This window comes from Pan paniscus, chromosome 4 (genome assembly GCF_029289425.2).
Source record: "Pan paniscus chromosome 4, NHGRI_mPanPan1-v2.0_pri, whole genome shotgun sequence".
Taxonomy (NCBI): domain Eukaryota; kingdom Metazoa; phylum Chordata; class Mammalia; order Primates; family Hominidae; genus Pan; species Pan paniscus.
The window spans coordinates 36,073,188-36,094,390 of NC_073253.2; the positions used below are offsets into that span (position 1 = coordinate 36,073,188).

The window sequence follows — 21,203 nt, forward strand, 5'->3', positions numbered from 1 at the left end:
GGACTCTGTCTCAAAATAAATAAATAGACCAGGTGTGGTGGCTCATGTCTGTAATCCCAGCGCTTTGGGAGGCCGAGGTGGGTGAATCACTAAAGGTCAGCAATTCGAGACCAGCCTGGCCGACATGGTGAAACCCTATCTCTGCTAAAAATACAAAAATTAGCCAAGCGTGGTGGCGGGCACCTGTAATCCCAGGCTGTAATCGGGAGGCTGAGGCAGGAGAATCACTTGAACCTGGGAGGCAGAAGTGGCAGTGAACCGAGATTGCGCCACTTCACTCCAGCCTGGGCAACAGAGCAAGACTTCGTCTCAAAAATAAATAAATAAATGGAAATAAAGAATAAGAAATATTTTATGTGCACGTATATTAAAATTATAATATTTCGTTAAGTGGTGTTAAGAGTAAAATAACATGAAATTATATTTATTCATGGATATAAAATTTTATCTTATCAGAATAGTGATACACAAAATTGGTTCACAGTTACACAGGTGTTAAGTATTTCCTCTCAATACACTGGCCACTGTGTTTTGTCAAATGAGATGTTTCAGTGTTTCTTGTTCGTGCTATCTTAGTAACTGTTATCCTAGAAATGAAGAGAAACAAACCAAAATTCCCATGATAGGTTACTATAGTACTCTACAATTCTTTGTTTAGGTCTGTATCTGATTGCCAAGCAAGATCTCTCAGTGTATAAGTTACTCCCTGGGAATAAGCAAAGCTACAGAAAAACCCCACATACACCATACCAGCCTTCAAAGGGCTTAAAACTATTATCTGTTTGAAGTTTTTAGAACTATTGTGCATCTTTAGGTAATTCAGGAAATGCTTTAACTCTTTAGAACTTTTCATAAAAACTATAATAGTTTACATAGTGATTTTCAAATTATATAGCATTTTCTCACCTCATAATAACCATGAAATGTAGGTATGAAAGGAATAAGCATCTTTAATTTATATAGGAGAAAACAGCAGTTCAGATTAGTTAGGTTACACATCCCAGGGTTGGGAGCAGGGAGCAACTTCAGTTCCGGGGTCCATTTGCAAATCCACTGGTGTCTCAGTTAGATTCTCCCAGAAGCAGACACTGAGAAGTTAGGAACGCAAAAAATTTATGGGGTGCCGGGTGCGGTGGCTCATGCCTGCAATCCCAGCACTTTGGGAGGCTAAGGTGGGCGGTCACTTGAGGTCAGGAGTTCGAGACCAGCCTGGCCAATATGGTGAAACCCCGTCTCTACTAAAAATATAAAAATTAGCCGGGCATGGTGGCACAAGCCTGTAGTCCTTGCTACTTGGGAGGCTGAGGCACGAGAATCGCTTGAACCCGAAAGGTGGAGGTTGCAGTGAGTCGAGATCATGTCACTGCACTCCAGCCTAGGCATCAGAGTGAGACTCTGTCTCAAAAAGAAAAAAAAAAAAGTATGGAGGCGACCCCTGTGGAAGAGAAGGGGAAGGGGCAGAGGCAGAATCAGGCAGGCTAATCCAACAGGGAGTTCCGAGGCAAAAATTTCCCTTAAAGAAGTTCCTCATGGCCAGGCACGGTGGCTCATACCTGTAATCCCAGCACTTTGGGAGGCCAAGGCGAGTGGATCACCTGAGGTCAGGAGTTCAAGACTAGCCTGACCAACATGGAGAAAACCCATCTCTACTAAAAATACAAAATTAGCCAGGCGTGGTGGTGCATGCCTGTAATCCCAGCTACTTGAGAGGCTGAGGCAGGAGAATCGCTTGAACCCAGGAGGAGGAGGTTGCAGTGAGCCAAGATCACACCATTGCACTCCAGCCTGGGCAGCAAGAGCGAAACTCTGTCTCAAAAAAAAAAAAAAAAAAAAAAAAAGAAGTTCCTCTCATTGGGTAGATATAGCCAGGCCTTGCTCAGTCATTGGCTGGGGACCACCCTGAGAAAAGCACAGGATAAAAACCTGAAGCTGATGCTGAAGACACTAACAGGTGGGGAGTGTCCACTTACCATACTCCCTGCAGCTGAGGGGTGGCTCCTTTCTAGAAGGGGGATCTAACTGACACATCTTCACAACTGCCACAGTTTACCTTGTGTGCCACATGGATCCACTTCATAAAAACACGTGGGAAGCATCTCCTCTAGGGCTCTGGTAGGCCTCTGTTCCCGAGGGAAAACAAAAGAGGGAGGTTATTGGGGCAAACTACAGCCTCCATAGCCACAGCTGATCTCGCAGCCACAACTGGTGCTCCTTTTTCTCTTTTCTTTTTAATTTTTGTTTGTTTGTTTAAGACAGGATCTTGCTCTGTCACCCAGGCTGGAGTGCAGTGGTGCAATCTTGGCTTACTGCAGCATCTACCTCCTGTGCTCAAGCAGTCCTCCCACCTCAACATCCTGAGTAGCTTGGGACCATAGGTATGCGCCACCACGCTCACCTAATTTTTTTTTGTAGCGACGGGTGTCTCCTTATGTTGCCCAGACTGGTTCCGAACCCCTGAGTTCAAGCTGTCCTCCTGCCTTGGCTTACCAAGGTGCTAGGACATTTACAAGATACACAAGCAGTAAGGGTGCACCTAGCACAGCACTGGTCCTCGGAAACCAAAAGTGTTCTCCCCACTGGAGGCCACATACAAGATTCCATCTGTATCTTTTTCCTTCTAGTAAAGCTCTCCTATAGTTAGGCTGGACTGTTTTTTGGTTTTTGTTTGTTTGTTTGTTTTTTGAGATGGAGTTCCGCTCTTGTTGCCCAGGCTGGAGTGCAATGGCACCATCTCGGCTCACTGCAACCTCTGCCTCCCAGGTTCAAGCGATTCTCCTGCCTCAGCCTCCCGAGTAGCTGGGATTACAGGTATGCGCCACCATGCCTGGCCAATTTTTTGTATTTTTAGTAGAGACTGGGTGTTTCCATATTGGTAAGGCTGATCTTGAACTCCTGACCTCAGGTTATCCAGCTGCCTTGGCCTCCCAAAGTGCTGGGATTACAGGCATGAGCCACCATGCCCCACCAGGCTGGACTGTTTTATCCACAAACAGAAGATGCCTTTTCAGAAGGAAGATGGATCCTTTTTGTGATGATCCACGTGAACTGAGCCACAGATGGAACTGAATGGCTGTCAGATGGAACCAAGTTCTTCCGTTTGTCAGTGTCAACAATCTGAGAGCCTGAGACCTTTTTTTTCCACAATCACCGGAACCCGGTCAGGATATTTTACTCTGATCTTTGGGAACTGCACGCATCTGTTTTCTAGCGAGTGGTTCTCCTTGAACATCCACTTCAGGGTGGTGGCAGGGAGGGGACATAGCCGGCTCTAGAAACCACAGAGCTCAGCACAACCACCATGACAACAATGGCAGTGGCAACAACACACAGGCCTGTTCTTTACTCTTAAGGGAATGTCCTGACCACAGGATGTGCAGAAACTTTACTGAGGTAGCAAGTACCTAATTTTTTTACGGTTTATCTCGCTCTAGAGTGCACGTGCCTTACCAGCATTTCCAGCATGATAGTATTCTCTTACTTATCCTGGCCTGATCAGCATGATGTCATCAATGTAATGAATGAATCAACATGATATTCTGCAATTTGTCCAGATGGTCCCAATGTCTTCAGGCTATGTAATGACAGATGGTCAAAGAATTAACATAGCCCTGGAGCACATTGTTGCTGATCTTCTTTCCTAACTGAGATAGAAGAGAACACATTTGCCAAATCAGTGGCTGCATACTGTGTACCAGAGACTGTATTATCTGTTTTAGCAAAGACACCACATCTGGCCAGGCAGCTGTGATCAGGTCTATTTCTTGGTTGAACATTAGTCTCCAGGATCTGTCTGGTTTTTGCAAGGACCAGACCAGCAAATTAAACAGAGGTAGGTTAGGGACCAGCATGCCTGCATCTTTAAGAGTGGCCCTAACTTCTGCCATCCCTCTCCAGGATTATACTGGTTTTGATTCACTATCTTGGTGGGAGGGAGGCAGTTTGGGAGGCTTCTACCAGACCTTCCCCATTATCATAGCCCCCACCAACAGGTACAGCCTGTGGGTTACTCTGCCACAGTGTCAATCCCAATAAGATATTTGGGGACCAGGGAAATATTCACCAGGTAATTTCATAGACCACTGGACTCACTCCTGGGCCGGGCCTTCATTTACTGGCCCCTGTAGGCCCCCACTCTAACATAGCCCATGATGATGTTTCCAGTCATTGGGTATCTGTGTCAACTTGGACCCTGTCTCCAGAAGTTCTTGGAATGTTGGAGTAAATCCCTCACTCCAGTGAACAGTCACTCATGTCTTCCACAGAAGAACTGGAGAAATCACTATGTATTGCAGGGTTCTTGGTACTGGGATCTGGCCATCTCTTAAAGCAATGGGCACTAGGTCTGAAAACTGATTTAGGTGCAGAAACTGGGCAAGAGAGATCCTTTTGGGTAACTGCCCTCAACCTCCTGCTCATCTACTCTTGCTCTATTTTGATCTTGTACATTAAGCAGTGCCTGTTGGCTGCCCAGCTATTTTGCCCCCAGGGATGTTGTTTTCTATTAACCATAACTGTGGACATTGTGACCCTCTGGCTTTTGGTGGTGAAGTGCTACCACCTGGCCTCTGTTGTTCAGGTCTTTTCATCGCCATTGCTATTCGTGAGCCAAATTACGTGACTGCTTCACTGACCATTAACCCTGGCCTGTGGAGGAGAGCCACACTGAACTTCATCACCATGCTAGGGCCCCTGCCATCGTCATATTACTAATGCTCTTGGTAAATGTGTGTCCTTTGAGCTTTCCTGGAGAACATACTCCTTATTTTGGCCCCGTGTAATTTATCCATTCCAGCATTCCCACTTCCTGAGCCTTTTACTCCCTTTCTCTTCCCTATACCATGGGAAGCATTTTAATACAGTCTCTGCGAGGGCCATTGCTTTTTTCAGGCTTCTAGGAGTACCCTGGTAGCAAGTTTCATCATCCCCTGGATGCAGCCTCACTCCTTGCAGTTCAGTAGCAAATACTTTCTTGAAGGGGGATCTGAGCAGTTCGTGTCCTGATCTGCTATGAGTACCCTTTTTGGTATTGTACATTATATCAATTATGGCCAATTATCCTTATTTTCAACTCCCGAGTGGCTAGACAGGAAAAAGAAAGAAATGATGTGAGGAAAGTTGGGAAGCTCTGCACAGTGATCCCCGAGAGCCCTGGCACCGCTTTAGGAGACGTGGTAGGTCACTCTGTACATGTTCTTCCTCAGCAAGGGGGGTTTTCCCAAAAGGGACACAAGAAGAAATCTTACTCAGTGGAGTAAATGGAAAGAAGAGGGAGCATGTCTGACTGGTTCCTTCCTATTTCTCCTTTCCTCAGAGTCAAGTTTCACCCCACAGGGAGTTCACACTTCCATGTTGCCTCATCCAGCCCTTCAGGAAGCCAGAGTCTGTGCTCCAGTGTGGCATTTCAGCCAACCTAGAAATGAAGGGTGACTTAGCACAGAGAGGTTCAACAAGTGGAGCATGCAGGCCACTGATCTCTGCAAGGGCAGCGGTGCCGGGGTGCTCTGGGATACAGGCAGTGCCTTCGGAAAGAAGGGCAATTGAAGACAGTTGAGAAGGTGAACAAAGTTTACATCTAACAAATTTTAAAGTTTTATTATTTTTATTTTTATATTTTTGGGGTCTCACTATTTTGCCCAGGCTGGAGTGCAGCAGCTATTTGCAGGCTGAATCCCACTACTGATCAGTACTGGAGTTTTATTTTATTTAATTAACTTATTTATTTTGAGACAGAGTCTTGCTCTATTGCTCAGCCTGGAGTGCAGTGTTGCGATCTCGGCTCACTGCAGTCTCGACCTCCCAGGCTCAATCAATCCTGCCACCTCAGCCTCTGGAGTAGCTGGGACTACCTGTAGGTGGGTGCCACCACGCCCAGGTAATCTTTTATTTTTTGTAGATACCAGTTATCCTATGTTGCCCAGGCTGGTCTCCAACTCCTGGGCTCAAGCAATCCTCCCACCTCAGCCTCCCTAAGTGCTGAGATTACAGGTGTGAGTCACTGTGCCCAGCCAACCTGGACTATTCTAAATTTTAACAGTGCCTAAGAGAATCATGCTTAATTAAAAACTAGCTGGACGTGGTGGCTTATGCCTGTAATCCCAGCACTTTGGGAGGCCGAGATGGGCGGATCCCTTGAGTCCAGGAGTTCAAGTCCAACCTGGGCAGCACGAAGAAACCCTCATCTCTACCAAAAATACAAAAATTAGCCAGGCATTGTATATCTGTAGTCCCAGCTGCTTGGGAGGATGAGGCAGGAGGATTGCTGGAGCCTGGGAGGTGGAGGTTGCAAAAAAATAATGACTTTTAGTGTTACTGCAGATGCAATGCATGTTCACTGTAGACCAATTTAAAACTATAGATAAACCAAAACAACAAACTTTTTCTTTTTTTTAAGAGACAGAGTCGCGCTCTGTTGCCCAGGCTGGAGTGCAGTGGTGCAATCTCGGCTCGCTGCAACCTCTGCCTCCCAGGTTCTAGCAACTCCTGCCTCAGCCTCTTGAGTAGCTGGGACTACAGGCGCACACCACCACACCCATCTAATTTTTTGTATTTTAGTAGAGACAGGGTTTCACCTTGTTATCCAGTCTGGTCTCAAACTCCTGAACTCAGACAATCCTCCCGCCTCGCCTCCCAAAGCGCTAGGATTACAGGGGTGAGCCACCACACCCGGCCAAGAAACTTTAAATACTACCTAGAGACAATCCCTTTTAAAACTTTAGTGTAGGCCGGGCGCGGTGGCTCACGCCTGTAATCCCAGCACTTTGGGAGGCCGAGGCGGGCGGATCACGAGGTCAGGAGATCGAGACCATCCTGGCTAACACGGTGAAACCCCGTCTCTACTAAAAAAATACAAAAAAAAAATTAGCCGGGCGTGGTAGCGGGTGCCTGTAGTCCCAGCTACTCGGGAGGCTGAGGCAGGAGAATGGCGTGAACCCGGGAGGCGGAGCTTGCAGTGAGCCGAGATCGCGCCACTGCACTCCAGCCTGGGCAACAGAGCGAGACTCCGTCTCAAAAAAAAAAAAAAAAAAAAAAAAAAAACTTTAGTGTATGTCTTTTTATACCATTTTCTAGGCTTCTAGGCTCATTTGCAAAAATGAGATACCACTGTAAATACTTAATCTGTAAATTATCTTTTTCAGGAGTCTCTCTGAGTCTTCTGGCTCAGGGAGCTGTCCTATAACATAAATAAGTAAATTTTTTTTTACAATGGTTGTTGAAGATACTAATAAATATTCAGGGCTGGGCACAGTGGTTTATAGCTGTAATCCCAGCACTTCGGGAGGTCAAGGTGGGAGGATTGCTTTAGCCCAGGAGTTTGAGACCAGCCTGGGGAACATAATGAGACCCATCTGTAAAAAAAGAAAATTAAATTCACCTTTAGTATTATCTTATTAAAATTCCATTGTGCATTTACACAATCATTTACCTTATCAGTCCCTTCAGAAGAACATTTAAGTTGTTATCACTTACATCCTTGCAGCTAAATCTTTGAGTACATCCTAATACCTGTCTGTTTTTAATGACCTATCTAAGGAATCCTTTGAAACCTATACACTTAACTACTGTGTTAGCTAAGAGCCTTCAAAAAGGCTGGGTGTGGCGGCTCATGCCTATAATCCCAGCACTTTGGGAGTCCGAGGCGAGTGAATCACTTGAGGTCAGGAGTTCGAGACCAGCCGGGCCAACATGGTGAAACCCCGTCTCTACAAAAAATGCAAAAATTAGTTGGGCATGGTGGCTCACTCCTGTAGTCCTGGCTACTCAGGAGGATGAAGTGGAAGGATGGCTTAAGCTCAGGAGGTAGAGATTGCAATGAGCCAAGATTGTGCCACTGCACTACAACCTGGGCAACAGAGCCAGACCCTGTCTCAAAAAAAAAAAAATTCTCCAAGAAGCAGTCACAAAAATGGGATCAGATGTGCAAGAGATTTTGGTGGGGGAAATGCCTATGGAGGAAAATGAGAAGGAAGCTGGAGCAAGAACAGAGCAAGGATGATCCAGGTCAGACCCATATGAAGGAGAGGGAGAGGAAAGGAAATTTCAGTAAGAAGCATCTCAAGAGTAGAGTCCATCTAAGAAAGTTTTCACTAGGCCAATGGGGAATCCTCAAGGCAAAGTTACCTGAATTTTGAGTCTCACAGAAGCAGGCCTGCCTGTCTTCCTGCCACACTCAGTCATTGGCTGAGAGCAGCCTAGGGGAGTGTGGTGGATTCCAAATGCAGCAGTCAGGGCCCTCAGTCTATCATGCTGGGAGATCTGAAAGGAACGTCCTCATGGCTGCCACGAACACCATCTGTGCTTTAAAAAGATTTGGTACTACTCATTCACTGATTCATGACACATTGAGAACACAAATATGAATAGGGATGTGGTGTTTACATTCTAGTAATTCACTTCAGTTTGAGTGGATTATTACAAATAGTTTTTTCAGAAGTAGACTTTCAGAATCTCCTAAGCAGATTTTCAGAGTGTGGCTTCATTATGTTGTTTGAAATAATTTTTCAAATTCCAAGCTAAATAATAAATGGAGTTTGAGTTCTTCCTCACTTTGTAGTACTCCTTTCTCTATTCATCTTACCTAATGTAAAAAATCTGAATATAACTTAATAAAGTTTAGAACTGAAAGCACCTGTGCAAAATTATGACAGAGAACTCTGACATAGTTGACTCCATCTTGCTTCTGACCTCCAAGCTGTCCTTGGTCATTCTTGTGCATAGGCCAAGCTAACGTTGGGAGAAATTTGTAGTTTAACTTGAAAGCAAGGATGATAAACAGTCTCTCTCTCCCTCCTTGCTCAGGGACTGACAACTGCCTTTGTAAGACTAATGAAAGGCCGAAAGATTAGGATTATGGGAGGGGTCTGAACTCTGATAAAATGTAGTATAGTTCGTATAATCCCTTACTGCTCAGGATTCATGTGGCCAGAGGTCACAAGGTAGGTATAGTCTCTACAGTCTCTTACAGCTCAGGAGTCATGTGGTCAGAGGTCACAAGATTTGTGAGTTCCCCAATTGCTCCTGTAGATAACATCACTATTGTAGAACCTAAAATGGGTTTTTTGAGAGATTTTTCAGACTTGATCCCACCTGGCCTGGTGACTCAACTGGTTCTATGGCCCCATCCAGAGGCAGACTCAGCACAAAGACCATTTTCCAAACGCCTATGATTTCCATCCCCAACCAATCAGCAGCACCGATTCCCTAGCCCCGTCACCAAATTGTCCATAAAAACTCTAACCTGAAAGCCTTTGGGGAGACTGATTTGAGTGATAACCCCAGTTCTCCCATGTGGTTGGTCTCATGTCAATTAAACTCTTGCTCTACTGCAGTGAATTCATTTTATCTGTGCAGTGGGCAAGAAGAACCCGTCTGGCAATTACAGAACCTAGAACAATAACAGCATTTCTAAAAAGTGTTTTCGAGAAAAAGAATAATACACACATCCCCAAATGCACATTTTGTCTTACTTTTTATTCATTATATCCCTTATATATATAATATTACAATATATTTATGGTATTTTTTGTTTTTGTTTTTAAGATGGAGTCTGGCTCTGCCGCCCAGGCTGAAGTGTGGTGCAATCCCAGCTCACTGCAATCTCCGCCTCCCGGGTTCAAATGGTTCTCCTGCCTCAGCTTCCCAAGTAGCTGGGATTACAGGTGCCCACCACCATGCCCAGCTAATTTTTGTATTTTTAGAAGATACAGGGTTTCACCATGTTGGTCAGGCTAGTTTTGAACTCCTGACCTCAGGTAATCCGCCCCTCCTCACCCTCCCAAAGTGCTGGGATTACAGGCATGAGTCACAGCACCCGACCAATATATACATATATGGTTTTCTGTTAGAGTTTTATAGCTGCTTTAACAAATTACCACAAACTTAAAGACTTAAAACTCAAACTTATTAAAGTTCAAGAGGTCAGAAGTCTGAAATGAGCCTTACTGGGCTAAAACCAAGGTGTCTGAAGGGCTGCATTCCTTCTGGAGGCTCTAGAACAGAATCCATTTCCATGCTCTCTCTAGCTTCAAGATACTCCCCACATTTCCAGGCTGTAGCCTCCTTGCTTCATCTTATAAGCCAGCAACAGTGGGTGAAGTTATTTTCTCAGTACATCAGTCTTTCTCAGGGACAGATCCTACTTCTGTTACCACGTCTTTCTCTGACTCTTGACTCCTGCCTTCCTATTCCAATTCTAAGGACCCTGTGATTACATTAGTCCCACCTGGATAGTCCAGGATGCTCTATTTTTGTTTGCTTTTATTTTTAATTTTTATTATTATTTTTAAACAGAGTCTCACTCCGTCACCCAGGTTGGAATGCGATGGTGCAATCTTGGCTCACTGCAACCTCTGCCTCCCAGGTTCCAGCGATTCTCCTGCCTCAGCCTCCTGAGTAGCTGGGATTACAGGCATGCACTGCCACACCTGGATAATTTTTGTATTTTTAGTAGAGATGGGGTTTAGCCATGTTGGCCAGGTCGATGTCAAACTCCTGACCGCAAGTGACCCACATAACAGCAGAGGTACTGCTCTTTGCAGAGAAGGGCTACCCCGTAGGCAATGTGCCCAGAGTAGCCGTGGATAATCTATTTTCAGGTCAGATGATTAGCAATCTTAATGCCATCTGTAGCCTTCATTCTCCTTTCTCCCTTTGCTAATTCACATATTCACAGGTTTCGGAGATAAGCACACATACATATTGTGTTGTGGGGGTATTATTCTGCCCCCAGGTCTTATAGCCAAAGCCTCCAATAGAGTGTTGATTAGGAACTTCTGGTATTTATTAGTCGTCTTCTGGACATTCACGAAAATAATTTTACAAATTTATCGTTCTTAAGGTATTTGTCATAGATACCTTTTGGTAGTTATATATTATTATATAAGTTTTCTACTTCTTTTTTTTTTTTTTTTTTAGTAGAGACAGGTTTTCCCCATGTTGCCCAGGCTGGTCTGGAACTCTTGGCCTCAAGTGATCCGCCCACCTCGGCCTCCCAAAGTGTGGGATTACAGGCATGAGTCACCACACCTGGCCAGAAAGTTTTCTTCTATTCTTTTTGTTGTTGTTGAGACAGTGTCTCACTCTGTCTTCCAGGCTGGAGTGCAATGGCACGAGCACAGCCCACTGAAGCCTCAACCTCCCGGGTCAAGCAATCCTCCCACCTCAGCCTTCCTAGTAGCTGGGACTATAGGTGTGCACCATCACGCCTGGCTAATCTTTGTATTTTTTGTAGAGATGGGGTTTTGCCATAGGCTGTTTTCTTCTATTCTATGGTTCTCATAATACTACTTTGTAACAAACCATTCTAAGATTTAAAGTGATGCAAAAACAATGATTTATTATTGTTTCTCTTGTCTCTGTAGGGCTTGGTTGGTGGTTCTGGGCTTGCTTGGGTGGTTCTCACTTGGGGCTTGACCAGGCTGGACATCCAATATGGCTTCTCCACTCATGTGTCTGGTGCTTCTGTGCTCCTCCATATGGCCTCTCTCTCCCACAGAGTAACTTGTAGCATATATTGAGATAATCATATTTTTCTTCATTAATCTGTTAATGTTGACAGAATTTAACGCGCTGGTTGTTTACTAGGGTGTGCCCTTTGTTGAAAAGAATAGGAGGGAGTGGAGAGGGAAGATGAAGACATCATGCTGTGATGGGGGCCCAATAGCCCTGACTCCATGGGGAGCTATGGAGCTAAGTTGCTCCTACAGTGGGCTAGGTGTCTATGCATTCGCCCAGTCATGGGATGTGGGTTGTCCTTGGAAGGGTCAACCTTGGGTGAAACTGAAATGATTCTCTAAAGGGACTGAAAGCTGGATGAACGTTGTACACTGACAGCACTCTCAGCAGTTGAGGCAACAAGCCTTTCCTTGAAAGAGGATCTGGGCTATGCCTCTCCATGTCTGCCATAAGGTTCATAGTATTATTATTATTAAGTCAATAAATTTTCATTTAAGAAATTTCATGTTGAGGTTCCTTCCACTGTCCATCAAGGAACTAAAGTTCCTTTAAAGAGTTGGAGTCAAAAGTTATCTTCAATAGATTTATCTTCAAATTAGCCATTTTTAATAGAAGTGATGCTTAATCCAGTTATCCTGTCATACCATAATTCTTTTATTTTGGCTTCTTTCATCTCCTTTTAATATGGATATATTCACGAAGGCTTCAAAATTCACCTATGGAAAAAATCAATAATCTTTGGGATCTAATTTCTACAACCAATTTACTTTAGGGTAATTTTTAGAGTAGGTGGATCTTCCTGGTTCTCAATTTGACACCCTCTCTAAACATGTGTTCAATCATACTCATTTCTAAGCTATCACACTCAAGAATAATAGTACAGATCTGTGGAATATGCCAATATCTACAGTAAAAGATACATTATTAGGTCTTTCATAATTTTAGCAACTGTCTTGTAGTTCCTTCCCACAGACCTAACTAATAGTCCTGTGAGTAAAGCAAAACCACAGAGTTAGTCTATGAGGAGTTTCCAACAACATGCAGCTACAGGAAAAGCCCCATTGGAATAGACCTCCACCAATAATAATATTATCTATAATAGTAAAAATCTGGAAACAACCTCAATCTCCATCATATAGTAATCAATAAATGTGTATAGGATAGTCCCTACAATAAAAAAATACAGAAAAAATGAATGAACTAATATGACGTCTGTGAAAAACTAAATTTACCATCTTTCAACATGGTTAATTCTCAGAAACATGATGTTAAGTGACCAAAAAAAAAAAAAAAAAGAGAACAACCACAAACAGAAAAAAGCATGTAGGCAGGGCGTGGTGGCTCATGCCTGTAATATCAGCACTGTTGGGGGCACTGAGGAGGGAGGATCCCTTGAACTGAGGAGTTTGAGAACAGCCTGGGAAACACAGGGAGACCCCATCTCAAGAAAAAAGAGGTATATATGTTACTTCTATAAAATTTTAAAACATTTGAAGTACAACTATATATTGTTTATAGATCAAAAATATGTAGGAAAAGTATAAAAATATTCATAGAAATTTTAAACACTGAGGCTGGGCGTAGTGGCTCAAGCCTGTAATCCCAGCACTTTGGGAGGCAGAGGTGTGCGGATCATGAGGTCAGGAGTTTGAGACCAACCTGGCCAACATGGTGAAACCCCATCTCTACTAAAAATACAAAAAAATTAGCCGGGTGTGTTGGCGCGCACCTGTAATCCCAGCTACTCGGGAGGCTGAGGCAGGAGAATCATTTGAACCTGGGAGGTGAAGTTTGCAGTGAGCTGAGATCACGCCACTGTACTCCAGCCTGGGCGCCTGCCTTAGCCTCCCAAAGTGCTGGGATTACAGGCGTGAGCCACCATGCCTGGCCAAAAAGAAATTTTAAACACTGAATTCCTCATAGTGTCTACAAAGGAAGGGTGAGGACTAGGCTCAGGGTAAGGGATTCAGGGGGCCACAACTATATCTGTAAGTGTTGTTTCTTTAAAAACAAAATCTGTATTTGGGGAAAGAGAAAAAAAAGCAATAAAATCTGAATTAATACGGCACTACATAGCACAATGATAATAGATGATGAAGTTGGGTGTTGAGTACCTCAGTATTCATTAAAATATTTATTGCATTTTAAAAGTACTCCATAATAAAATTAATAATTAAAAAACAGGTCGGAGTGGTGGCTCACGCCTGTAATCCCAGCACTTTGGAAGGGCGAGGCGGGCAGATCACCTGAGGTGAGGAGTTTGAGACCAGTCTAGCTGACGTGGTGAAACCCTGTCTCTACTAAATAAATATTAGGCGGGTGTGATGGTGGACGCCTGTAATCCCAGCTACTCGGGAGGCTGATGTAGGGAGAATTGCTTCAATCCAGGAGGAGGAGGTTGCAGTGAGCTAAGATCCCGCCACTGTGCTCCAGCCAGGGTGAAAGAGCGAGACTCGGTCTCAAAAAACAAACAAACAAAACACCAATCAACCAAACAAACAAAAAAAACAAGGCGGGGGTGTGGTGGGTCACACTTGTAATCCTAGCACTTTGGGAGTCCAGGGTGAGCAAATTGCTTGAGCCCAGGTGTTTGAGACTAGCCTGGGCAACATGGCAAAACCCAGTCCCTATTAAAAACAAAAACAAACAAAAAAAAACAAGCGGCTATTAAAACAAAATTAATTACAGCTACATTTGTTAACATGGACGTGGCCAGGCGTGGTGGCTCATGCCTGTAATCCCAGCATTTTGGGAGGCCGAGGCGGGCAGATCACCGGAAGTCGGGAGTGCGAGACCAGCCTGACCAAAATGGAGAAACCCTGCCTCTACTAAAAATACAAAATTAGCTGGGCGTGGTGGTGCATGCCTGTAATCCCAGCTACTCGGGAGGCTAAGGCAGGAGAATCGCTTGAACCCGAGAGGCAGAAGTTGTGGTAAGCCGAGATGGCACCATTGCACTCCAGCCTGAGCAACAAGAGTGAAACTCCGTCTCAAAAAAAACAAAACAAAACAAAACAAAAAACACCTGGACGTATTTCAAAAGCAATGTTACATGAAAAAAAAGTTGCAGTATGGTATATACATTATGATGCTATTTCTTTCAGTTTTAAAAATAAAATGATACTCAATATTATTTATGGATCTATACTTGTATGGAGACTTACATGGTAAAAATATTTTTCTTTCTTTTTTTTTATTTTTGGGACAGGGCCTCTGTCACCCAGGCTAGAGTGTAGTGGATATGATCATAGCTCACTGCAGCCTCAACCACCTGGCCTCAAATGGTCCTCCCATCTCAGCCTCCTGGAGCAGTTGGGACTACAGGCACACACCAGCATGCCTGGCTAATTTTTTTTTGTTTGTTTTTGAGATGGTTTCTTACTCTGTTGCCCAGGCTGGAGTGCAAAGGCTTGATCTTGGCCCACTGCAACCTCTGCCTCCCAGGTTCAAGTGATTCTCCTGCCTCAGCCTCCTGAGTAGCTGAGACAACAGGCACCCACCACCACGCCTGACTAATTTTTGTATTTTTTTTTTTTTTCTTGAGACAGAGTCTCACTCTGCTTCCCAGGCTGGAGTGCAATGGCACCATCTCGGCTCACTGCAAGCTCTGCCTCCCGGGTTCACGCCATTCTCCTGCCTCAGCCTCCCGAGTAGCTGGGACTACAGGTGCCCACCACCACGCCTGGCTAATTTTTTGTATTTTTAGTAGAGACGGGGTTTCACCATGTTAGACAGGATGGTCTCGATCTCCTGACCTCGTGATCTGCCCGCCTCGGCCTCCCAAAGTGCTGGGATTACAGGCGTGAGCCACCACGCCTGGCCTAATTTTTGTATTTTCAGTAGAGACAGGGTTTCACCATGTTGGCCGGGTGTGATTTTTTTTTTTTTTTTTTGTATAGACAGGGGTGTCATCATTTTGCCTAGGCTGGTCTCACTCTTGGGCTCAAGGGATTCTTCTACCTTGGCCTCCCAAAGTGCTGGGGTTACAGGCATGAGCCACTGTGCCCAGCCCTCTCTCTCTCTCTCTCTCTCTTTTTTTGTGATTGCAAAAGAGTTAAGGGTTGCATGAATAAACTTTTCTTTCCTGCAAAAATACTTCCAAATTAAAGGGCACGACACACACCAAGATCCAAATCGTTTTTCCTCTGAGAAGCAAGGGAAATGAATAGGATTGAGGAGGGATGCGAAAGAGATTTCCAAATATTTACATTGGTTAAATCTGGATATTGAGTATATGGGTGTTTATTATATTACCCTTTGTGCTTCTTGGTATGTTTGAGATTGTTCTTATTTTTAAATAAATTAACCCTTCCATTCTGCATGGTATTTCCCTTTGGTGGTAATGCGACTAACCACATAAGTATATCCTGTCACTTGGTTGGCATAAAAAGGGAAGGCTGGGCACAGTGGATCACACCTGTAATCCCAGCACTTTGGGAGGCCAAGGCAAGAGGATCTCGAGGTCAGGAGTTCAAGACCAGCCTGACCAACATGGTGAAACCCCGTCTCTACTACATATACAAAAATTAGCCAGGCATGGTGGTGCCCGCCTGTAATTCAGCTACTCAGGAGGCTGACGTAGGAGAATCGCTTGAACCCTGGAGGCGGAGGTTGCAGTGAGCCGAGATCGCGCCATTGCACTCCAGCCTGGGTGACAGAGCGAGACTTCATCTCAAAAAACAACAACAACAACAACAAAAAAAACGGAAAAGATGTCCTCTATCAATCTGCCATTTCCTTTTGTTCTGGTATACCCATTGCTGCACCCATTTTTTTCAATGACTGATTTGATATCATTAGTTAAAAACTACTCCCTGAAGGCTTATGCTCCCTCTTATTTCTGTGGGTGTGAAACTGCATTGCTGTCTTGGGAGAACAGTGGAGTACTAGGCACAGGCAATTAAGAGAATAAGCTCGATAGTTGATTCCACTACACCCGGGCCCTAGATGTTCCCCACAAAGGCTGAGGCAGTGGATCACTTGAGGTCAGGAGTTCGAGAACAGCCTGGCCAACATGCTAAAACCCCGTCTCTATTAAAAACACAAAAATTAGCCAGGCATGGTGGCACATGGCTGTAATCCCAGCTACTCAGGAGGCTGAGGCAGGAGAATTGCCTGAACCTGGGAGGCAGAGGTTGCAGTGAGCCGCGATGGCGCCACTGCACTCTAGCCTGGGCAACAGAACGAGACCCCATCTCAAAAAAAGAAAAAAAAAAAAAAACCAGCCTAGGCAAGATGGTGAAACCCCATCTCTTAAAAAAAAAATCCAAATTTAGTCTATAACTATAACCTTTCGTGTGTGTGTGTTATTTTTTTAGACAAGGTTACACTGGAGTGCAGTGGTACAATCACAGCTCACTGCAGCCTTGACCTCCTGGGCCTAAGTGATCCTCCTTGGGCCCAGGCATGCACTACCATGCCAGGCTAATTTTTTTTTTTTTAATTTTTTTAAAGACAGGGTCTCAAGCTCCTGGGCTCAAGTGATCCTCCTGCCTTGACCTCCCAAAGTGCTGGAATTACAGGTGTGAGCCACCTCGCCTGGCCAGTACTCCATATGTTATTCTCTGATCTTTGTTAATTCACATATCCGTTTTGCATAGCTGCCATCTGTATGTGAAGGGCCAAGGGAAGACTTCCCCTTTGCCCTTGAAGGTTTGCTGAAATCAGCTGACAAAAGTCAGATTAGTAGGAGAAAAGACATAACACAATTTTATTTTAATGTGCATAGCATGGAATTGCAGATTGAGTACCCAGTAACCCAACCCCGAGTACAGAAGCTTACATACTCTTTTTTAAAAAACATTAAAATAGAGACAGGGTCTCGCTATGTTGCCCATGCTGGTCTCGAACTCCTGGACTCAGGGGATGCTTCCACCTCTTCCTCCCAGAGTGCTCAGATTACAGGTGTGAGCCACCAGGCAGGCCTACATCCTCTTTTTCAAAAGGGCGAGGGGAGATAGGGAATGTAGACAATTCATTTGAGAGGCAGAAAATGATTTGTTTTTTTTATTTGTTCAGACAGAGTCTTGCTTGCTGTATTGCCCAGGCTGGAGTGCAGTGGCACCATCTTGGCTCACTGCAACCTCCACCTCCCGAGTTCAAGCGATTCTCATGCCTCAGCCTCCCAAGTAGCTGGGATTATAGGCACATGCCATCACGCCTGGCTAATTTTTTTGTATTTTTAGTAGAGACAGGGTTTCATCATGTTGGCCAGGCTGGTCTCGAACTCCTGACCTCAGGTGATCCTCCAAAGTGCTGGGATTACAAGCATGAGCCACTGTGCCTAGTCATGCCACTGAGGGTTTTTTTCTATTTTTATTTAATTTAATTTTTTGAGATGGGTGTCTCACTATGTTGCCTAGTCTAGTCTCGAACTCCTGAGATCAAGTGATCCACCCGCCTTGGCCTCCCAATGTGCTGGGATTACAGACACGAGCCACGGTGCCTGACCAAATGATTATTAGGGAGAATAAATACATAGGAATTAACTTCTAATGATCCTCTTTGTGAAAAAGTCCCTCCAGGTGTGGTTGCATTTCTGTCTTTTCTGAGATAGATACTGAGATTTCAGCGAGGGGGGGAAGGCAATTGTGTTTTTTGTTTTGTTTTGTTTTTGTTTTTGTTTTTGAGATGGAGTTTCACTCTTGTCGCCCAGGCTGGAGTGCAGTGGTGCGATCTCAGCTCAATGCAACCTCTGCCTCCCGGGTTCAAGCGATTTTCCTGCCTCAGCCTCCTGAGTAGCTGGGATTACAGTCGCCTGCCATCACGACTGGCTAATTTACTTATTTATTTATTTTTGGTATTTTTAGTAGAGATGAGATTTCACCACGTTGGCGAGGCTGGTCTGGAACTCCTGACCTCAGGTGATCCACCCACCTCGGCCTCCCAAAGCAGTGGGATTACAGGCATGAGCCACCGTGCCCAGCGTTTTTTTTTTTTTTTTTTTTTTTTTTGAGATGGAGTCTTGCTCTGTCTCCCAGGCTGGAGTGCAATGGCATGATCTCAGCTCACTGCAACCTCCGCCTCCAGGGTTCAAGTGATTCTCCTGCCTCAGCCTCCCGAGTAGCTGGGATTACAGGTACATGCCATCACGCCCTGCTAATTTTTGTATTTTTAGTACAGACAGGGTTTCAGCATGTTGGCCAGGCTGGTCTCAAACTCCTGACCTCAAGTGATCCACCTGCCTTGGCTTCCCAAAGTGCTGGGATTACAGGCGTGAGCCACCGCACCCGGCCCCCAGTTGTGTTTCTTTTGGAAAGAAGCTCTCTTGATCAGATAGGGAAATTCCAGAGAGAGTCCCTCCCTGCACTTGGAGTGCAGGGGACAAGACAAGGTTTAAGGGACCTTGATTCTGAGGCAGCTTCTAAGCCTTCTCAGCATGTCGAAGCACAGTCTTTAGGGTATCTCTTTCTGAGGATTACCACCTACATAAGGATTTTGATGTCTTTTTATTAAACTTCAGCTACCACTTCTGTGTGTCCACCTAGTTCATGCACTAGTCAGTGTTTCATAGTTTTCTATCTTGACAATGTACCAGTTTGCTCAGCCTTACTTCTATTGTGGAACTTTTGAGATTTTTCCAATTTTCCAGTTTTATAAATAGCATTTCTATGACCATCTTTGTACACACTACTTCTTTTCTTTCTGGTCATTTCCTTGAGCTTAATCCTACAAGTGGAATTAGTGGGCTAAAGGGTATGAATAATTTTAGAACTCTAAATCCATATTCCAGTATTACATCAATTTACCTTTGACCCAACAATATTGAGTTTGCTTGTTTTCATATATTTCAAAAAAATGTAATAGACATATAATGGTTATTAAAAGTTTCTTAATTCAAAATTTTCCCAGGCTGGAGTGCAATGGCACCATCTCGGCTCACTGCAACCTCCACCTCTTGGGTTCAAGCAATTCTCCTGCCTCAGCCTCCAGAGTAGCTGGGATTACAAGTGCATGCCACCACACCCAGCTAGTTTTTGTATTTTTAGTAAAGACAGGATTTTGCCATGTTGGCCAGGCTGGTCTCAAACTCCTGATCTCAGGTGATCCGCCTGCCTCAGCCTCCCAAAGTGCTGTGATTACAGGTGTAAGCCACTGCACCCGGCCCTTTTTGTCTGATTATTAAAAATAATACTCATTTTGGAAAAAAAAAACTCAAGTAAGTGAAAGTGCCCTGGAAACCTCCACCCGGCCAAAAGGTGACATGTTGCCATTTGGCTTACAGTCTTTCACTTATTTCATATACCTGGATAGTTTCGTTCTTTTGTTGTTGTTGTTGTTGTTGTTGTTTTGCTTTTTTGAGACGGAGTCTGACTCTGTCACCCAGGTTGGAATGCAGTAACGCAATCTTGGCTCACTGCAACCTCTGTTTCCCAGGTTCAAGCAATTCTCCTGCCTCAGCCTCTCCAGTAACTGGGATTACAGGTGCGTGCCACCACGCCCAGCTGATTTTTTTGTATTTTTAGTAGAGGTGGGGTTTCACCACGTTGGCCAGGCTGGTCTTAACTCCTGACCTCAAGCAATCTACCTGCTTTGACCTCCCAAAGTGCTGGAATTACAGGCATGAGCCACTGCGTCTGGCTCTGTCGCCCAGGCTGGAGTGCAGTGGCCCAATCTCGGCTCACTGCAAACTCTGCCCCCCAGGTCCACGCCATTCTCCTGCCTCAGCCTCCCGAGTAGCTGGGACTACAGGCACCCGCCATCACGCCCGGCTATTTTTTTTGTATTTTTAGTAGAGACGGGGTTTCACTGTGTTATCCAGGATGGTCTTGATCTCCTGACCTCGTGATCCGCCCACCTCGGCCTCCCAAAGTGCTGGGATTACAGGAGTGAGCCACCTCACCTGGCCAAAACATTTGGAAGTTCTTTAGAAACCCACCCAATCGGCCGGGCGTGGTGGCTCATGCCTGTAATCCCAGCACTTTGGGAGGCCAGTGCTGGTGGATCACTTGAGGTCAGGAGTTTGAGACCAGCCTGGCCAACATAGTGAAACCCCGTCTCTACTAAAAATACAAAAATTAGCCAGCATCATGGTGCACGCCTGTAGTCCCAGCTACTCGGGAGGCTGAGGCAGGAGAATCACTTGAACCCTGGAGGCAGAGGTTGCAGTGAACTGAGATCATGCCATTGTACTCCAGCCTGGGCGACAGAGCAAGACTCTGTCTCAAAAAAAAAAAAAAAAAAAACTAAACTAAAAAACAAAGAAACCCAACCCACCCAATTAATATAGCCTGTGTGTTTGCTATTCTTCACTCTTGCCTTAGATTATCCCTTTTCTCTCTGAATCTATAACCCTAACCTCTTTACCAGCTCTTTTTCCTGAAACTTCCAAAATAATCCAATCTCCTTAAAGTTTTACCTACTACCATTGACCTTTCAGCTGCAAGTTCTTTTTTTTTTTTTCTTCACAGTCCACTCTAAACCACAGCAGCAGTTCAGAACACTATGCTGGACTGTACCCCAGATGATTTAAATCAGGATCTTAAAGAATAGGGCCCAGGAATCTACACTTTAAAAAGTGCCCTGAGTGATTCTAGTTGTAGGTAGGGTTGAAAAACCACCGAGTTATTCTGATTTCTAGAATGATTGATCTATACCTGCTTGTTTCTACTTTTTTACAAATCACTTTCTTCTTAATTCCCTACAAATTGGACTCTGAGTCTTCTGATTTTTTTTGAAACCCATAACTTCCCTTGGATCTAATTCAACAGTATTCAGTCCTGAGAGTGGGTGGTACATCTAGAAGTTGGCCT

General features: G+C 44.7%; 1 long non-coding RNA gene and 1 other non-coding gene across 7 annotated transcripts in view; one reads left to right on the plus strand and one right to left on the minus strand.

Annotated features, from left to right (window-relative positions):
* LOC134730370 (uncharacterized) overlaps positions 1 to 21,203 on the plus strand; it is a 141,793-nt gene that overhangs the window by 2,815 nt on the left and 117,775 nt on the right. The gene's annotated exons all lie outside the window — the stretch shown is intronic.
* On the minus strand, positions 12,398 to 12,529 carry LOC112439967 (small nucleolar RNA SNORA18). Its single transcript, XR_003028185.1, has one exon. It is a non-coding gene; the product is annotated as a small nucleolar RNA SNORA18 (small nucleolar RNA).